General features: G+C 34.8%; 1 protein-coding gene across 2 annotated transcripts in view; it reads left to right on the top strand.

The window, feature by feature from the left end:
- The first annotated feature begins 1,893 nt into the window (after positions 1-1,893).
- The window catches only part of LOC136853002 (alkylglycerol monooxygenase-like), a 42,773-nt gene continuing 38,208 nt past the window's right edge, over positions 1,894-6,458 (top strand). Inside the window, exon 1 of one of the 2 annotated variants that reach the window (XM_067128139.1) lies at positions 1,894-2,018. The gene's annotated coding sequence lies outside the window, so the exon portion shown is untranslated. Of the gene's footprint in view, positions 2,108-6,458 lie in introns of both variants that reach the window. The other variant, XM_067128129.1, reaches the window with a different exon arrangement.

The raw sequence follows: 6,458 nt of genomic DNA, 5'->3' as shown, positions 1-6,458 counted from the left end.
TGCGCAGTTAAATTCACCGAATATTTTATTCTTTGCCGGTGACTTTGCTAAATATTCTTTACAGATTACATCCGAAACGAAATTCATTCTTCACAGGTTACCCACAAAAAAGATTTTTTTCACCCAGTATATGCACAGATGAATTTATGTTTACGAAATAACCATGTTAAATTAGGATTTATGAAAGGAAGCGGCTCCAGGGAAACCTGCCTTTTGCTAAATTTAGTGCTCCTTACCTGACTCATTTAGAGTATCTTAAGAGGATTATAACACTACTTAGTTTCGTCATTCATGTAGAGTTGTTCAGAGCAAGATCACTCCCTGGCTGCTTATAACAATAATCTCCAGGATCACACGTTCTTCAGTCGGTAAAAGGCCAGATGGCTTGGCTGCAATGATTTCGAAACTCAAAACTTAATTTACCCAAGAGTTAATCGAATGAAAAGAAAGGATGTGATTCGAAGATTATTCATTTTTTTTTTTTTATCAGTATAAAGGGACATCTCTCCTCAGAGATGTCAATTATTCCCTGATCAATTTGTGCACTTCAGGAAGACCCTTAGGCTATCTAGTTTTTGTGCTTCTCACAGAAACGTGGTGAGAGTCGACTTTTCTTTCTTAGGTGGGCACAAGATTTCTTCAATCTCGATCATTCGTCTTTCCTGCCCTTGATTGAAAAATAGCGGATTAAATTTATCAGATGAAAAAGTTAAATTTTCGTTATTCTCTTGGATATTATTTTATTCTCATCTTTTGCCATCATCCTCGGAATGTAATTACCTCTAAATAACCAGTATTGTTTTTGCGTCTCCGTAAGTTTGTGATGACTCCCTATTCTTGGCTAAAACTGACCTTAGGCCCTATTTCTTTCACCAAATTGTCATATTTAAGCATAGTCTCAAAGCTGGCAAAGTAATAATGGAGAAAAACACTGATATTCCTCAGGTTTTCCAAGACGCTCAGATTTGCTATGAGGATTAAATTCATTTTTTTTTTATACTGACTATTCGCCGGACTAGTGCACTTTGCAGATCCATTTACGACCACGTGGTTCCCAAAACTGCCAGTAAAGAATGACTTGGCTTCCCAGTTGTTGCACCATTTCACATGAACCGGTCAGGCAGTAATTTAGTTATATAATAATGAATACATTTACTTATGGGAATTACGGAAACCTCATAATATTCAAACTGGCTTATTCTAACAGCTTTCTGATATTGTAAGAAGGAATTCTTGAAGAAAATTTAAAGTCACTGTCTTCTCATGTCAAACAGTTTTTCTGATACGACACACAAATTGACCCAAGGTATGTTGGCCAGTGACAAGCAAACATTACAATAAACCTTCAAGTTGATTATTTAACGAAAATTATACTTTGAATTAGTTGATGCCAATGCATCATTAGGAATGACAAATTGAGGCGCAGTGCCAACCATCTATAATTAACAGGCACATCAAAATTCTCCGATGAAGAAACCACGTCCCAAAAATAAATAATTGAGTAAGTAAAACATTTGAAAAATCAAGGTTTACAATGACACCCAATATGATACGTACTAATGTAGGAAATGTGAATCGTAAGCCAAACCTTCAGTTAAACAAGCTATCAGAATTTGTACATGGCCATTAACACACTTCAGGATCAAGACTACAAGGACGCATTCGCGCTGATGAATGGTCCTCAGGGACTTTAGTCAACATGAACTGGCTCGAACAAGAATCCCCAACTCGAATCTAAATCAGATAAGGGGAGGAGTTAGAGGGCAGGAGGTAAACAGAAAAAAAAACTCTTGAAAAACGCTCTCTCTCAGGGCGCGCACGCACACACACACACATACACACTCTCTCTCTCTCTCTCTCTCTCTCTCTCTCTCTCTCTCTCTCTCTCTCTCTCGCGCGCGCACCCACGAAAACAGAGGCCCGCAGCCGTCGCGTTGGGGGGTGGCTGAGAAAGCTAGTCTTCTTTCAGCCATCCACCTCTTCAGGAGAAGAAGCATCGCTGGAAGTGACTAGTTCCTGTGAGTTGAAGAGATCTGGATTTTCTTGTTTGTCGCCGTCTTCCTTGGTGTGGTGATTAGTCTCGTCTGAGGTCATTGTTCTTACGAAGGTACAGTTATTAATATAATACTCACGAGCATTATATTAACTGTTTATTACCGTTCGTGTGAGAGTTGTGATATAAAGCGGGAAAAACTCACGCAAGAAGTTACCTTAATTAAATCTCCTATATTTCCTGCATATTGTGCAGTTTTCTAAGAGAATTTCAGTTCAACGAGAAGTGCACTGAATTGTATTTAAGTATGCAACGCATAAGAAGTTAATATTTGACACTTTTGTACATATATGAAAACGCGGCAGACTGATTTACTGTTGAATGGAAACAAAAGCTGAATATGAAAGTGATAACTAATACTGATATACAGTATTGTATATACATATATATATATATATATATATATATATATATATATATATATATATATATATATATATATATATATATGTGTGTGTGTGTGTGTGTGTGTGTGTTCGAGTGCAAAATGTGGCTGTTAGTTGTACCTTACGTTGTATAGACGTGTATATGCTTGCGAGAACCTGACATTTCAAATTAGGAGAAAATACACAATTTATCTATACCTATGATACATCAATTTCCGTACACCGGAAAGAACTCATCAGTTAATGGAAAGCACGGAATAGCAAAATAACACAAATGTTCACAGATATTTTATAGAAAAAAGATCAAAGTTATTAATATGTCAAGAAACTTATTGCCGATAATGATCTAAGCAAAAAAAAAATTAATAGAAAAAATCACTTATGATACGGTTCGTGCTTTAATGAAAAAGAATTACTCAGCAGTTAGTGGCAACCCAATTAACCGGGAAAGTCTAGAAATAAGCTGGAAGAAAGGGTGAAGTATGATCAAACTTTTACTATCTCTCGATGGAGAAGGGAGACGTGCAAGACAGGATGAACCATAATTAATATGAACTTTAGGAAACGGTCGAATTTCTATGTAAAAGAACCATAACAGAACATAATGTGATAAAAAAAAAACACGAAAATATCAGATATCATGGATTAGTGAAGGAAAAGCAGATGAAAAGAGAGGGTGGGGGACGGGGTTAAAAGGAGGAACTTAAGAAGCTGAGAAACTGTGAATGTAGAATGAAATCTCTTTTTTAAGAAATGGTAGTGGCATGCGAAGAATCAAACGAGAGTCAAAAATAGCAGCCCAAGTCACAGGAATGCTTGCAAAGATAAAAATTGCGGATAATAAATATCTTCAGGGTTATTGCAGTTAATCTCGTCAATCTAAACAGACGAAACCGCCCCATGTCATAAGTAATAAAAAATATTTGGAAAAAATGTCTGCGTGTATTTTTAACAGCAAGTTATAGGCTGAGTTATAAGTGTACGATTTCGTCATTTGGAGTTGCGCCAACACCAGGGACTAACAGTTAAAAGAGAGAAAGAGAGAGGGGGGAGCACTCCAAGTGTATTGTTTTGTTTTATCCGAATTTTATTTGTACCTGAAAATACCAATGAAAACCACATCAGATAAAATGCGCAAATGAAAGGTTTTCTTATAGAAGCATTCATTAACACCAGAAAATGATCCTCATCATTCATTATATCTCGTGTATTCTAAAAACAGACTACTCATACTTCAGAATTAGATCCATCAACAAATACTGTGAAGGAGTTAATGTTACCGTTCATTCGAAACCAACGTCACTTCTGGAAGAACAGACAGTCATTCTACGTGGACGAGAAAAAAAAAATCTCCTTTCTTAGTAACTAAGACGAGTGCTGTTAAGCTTTATAGCAACTTGGACAGCAGACGAAGTGGAAGAAAAGGCTAAAAAATCAGCGACGAGACATATCATATTATCAGTAGCCAGTAAGCAAAAAGTGCTTATTTCTTTCAGGGCTACAAGAAACCGACCTGTTGGGGATGAGTGCCAGAGATTTCTTTATACGCTGAGAATAAAACGGCTTCTATGGTTTCTTTCTTGTGACTGAATAAGAGTTACGAAATACATGGCACCAAGGCTGATTGCTATGTGTAATATCTGTGGGGTTGAAACTACGATACATTAAATATGCATTACTGTTACATTAAAAGAACTGAAACTCTGTTTTCCAACAGAAATCTGACATCGAGTCATGTTAAAAGAGCATCTGCTTCTTCCCATGTATTTAATAGATTTCAGCCTTGCAAATTTGATGATGAAACAGTGGATAGCGTGGTCCCGCTCACATCCCCTCGGATGGATACAGAATGCAAAAAGCAAGCTTAGGAATTTTCGTCTTGTTCCATAAGTCGAGCCTGTCGCTTTCTCCTGAATCAACTCACACTTTTCCTATTTCCCTTATTTCCAGAGGGCCTGAGAAAAAGAAAAATCGTAGTGAACATTAAATTGGTATTGCCTGATGAAAAGGATCACGCTCATTTATTTAAAGTTCTCCGCAAACCAACTGAACCAGTTTCCGACCCACTGGTTGCCATAAACCTTACGATTACATCGTTCAGTGACCGACTTTGGTCCATGACCAACATCAAATGTACTTTGTTCAGTAGACTGTTCAAAGCCTGAGTTCACAGAAGAGTCCGAATAGCATGATATTCAGTCATATATGAAAAACTATACGCCATGCAGCTCCTGTTGCACTCTAGTTATGAATTTAAACTGAAAATTATAGATTATAGCCCGAACCTCATGATTCATCTCAGTATCTTTAATGTCGCCTAAAGAAGTGGTGAAGCGAATAACTAACGGAAAACACGACTGCCATCTATTGTCCGGCAAATTACTGCCTTGTTGTACCAACAATAACAGTATCGGAGATAAAAATTAATCGTAAAACTAGTATATGAACTCCAGTTGTGAGAACTAACCGACATGCTATGACCTACTTTGACTTATTGCTGGGATATGGGTTTTAGTGTACTACCTTATTTCTGAACATACATTATAATTGTTATGAATATATAATTATATATATATATATATATATATATATATATATATATATATATATATAATATATATATAATTTATATATATACATATTTATATGTGTGTGTGTGTGCGCTCGCGCGTGTGTGTGTGTGTTAGTCTCTCTCTCTCTCTCTCTCTCTCTCTCTCTCTCTCTCTCTCTCTCTCTCTCTCTCTCTCTCTCTCTCTCTCTCTCTCTCTCTCTCTCTCTCTCTCTCTCTCTCTCTCTCTATATATATATATATATATATATATATATATATATATATATATATATATATATACATACTCTCTCTCTCTCTCTCTCTATATATATATATATATATATATATATATAGAGAGAGAGAGAGAGAGAGAGAGAGAGAGAGAGGGAGAGAGAGAGAGAGAGAGAGAGAGAGAGAGAGAGAGAGAGAGAACTCTATGAACTTATGTTTAGAAAATAACTCATGGCTAGTTCCTTATCACGAAAGTTTGTGCCCACTGCAATTCTTGTCCTGACTTCTGACGTGAAAGAACTTTGAATAGCCATACAACACAGTCTTCTCTCCGACCAACTTTTACACCAAATCAGTCACTTTCTCATCTACAAATATGCTTTGTTTTCATAGACCTAAATCAACCGTTCTCAATAAATTCCTTTCTACACCATGCCTCCAGTGTATACACACACACACACACACACACACACACATATATACATATATATATATATATATATATATATATATATATATATATATATATATATATATATATATATATATATAAGATATATGTATATATATATATATATATATATATATATATATATATATATATATATATATATATATATATATATATATATATATATATATATATATATAAATATATATATATACTTATATATACATATGACTTTTTATCACATCACCGTGATTCATATACAGTCAGTAAGCTACAAACGTCCTTTAATATCCAATTCGCTCTACCTCGGAAATAATATATTTTCATATATGTTACCGAAGGGGAATTTTTGAGTTGATAATAAGTTCGTCGTCCCGTGGGCTCGAACCAGCGAAGGACAAGAACTCAGGACTATAGTGGACGCATTTAACCCACGCGGCCATGTATATGTGTCTATCTATAATAATAATTTCCAAGTTGATCTTGTCCTCCCCGGGGTGAAATTTTCTAGAAAGCTTTATTGCCACGAAAATAGCATTTTTTTTAAAGAAAAAAATATACATTTAGCGAAAAATCATCATCATCGTATCCGTTTCCCTCGTCGTCGGGAGGAGATAATATCTATCTGTCTATCTATCTATCTATCTATCTATAGTATATATATACATATATATATATATATATATATATATATATATATATATATATATATATATATATATATATATTATATATATATATATATATATATATATATATTTATATATATATATATATATATATTTC

Source organism: Macrobrachium rosenbergii, chromosome 3, assembly GCF_040412425.1.
Source record: "Macrobrachium rosenbergii isolate ZJJX-2024 chromosome 3, ASM4041242v1, whole genome shotgun sequence".
Lineage (NCBI taxonomy): Eukaryota > Metazoa > Arthropoda > Malacostraca > Decapoda > Palaemonidae > Macrobrachium > Macrobrachium rosenbergii.
The sequence above is the reverse complement of the archived record's forward strand: the minus strand, read 5'-3'. Positions and strand labels throughout refer to the sequence as shown.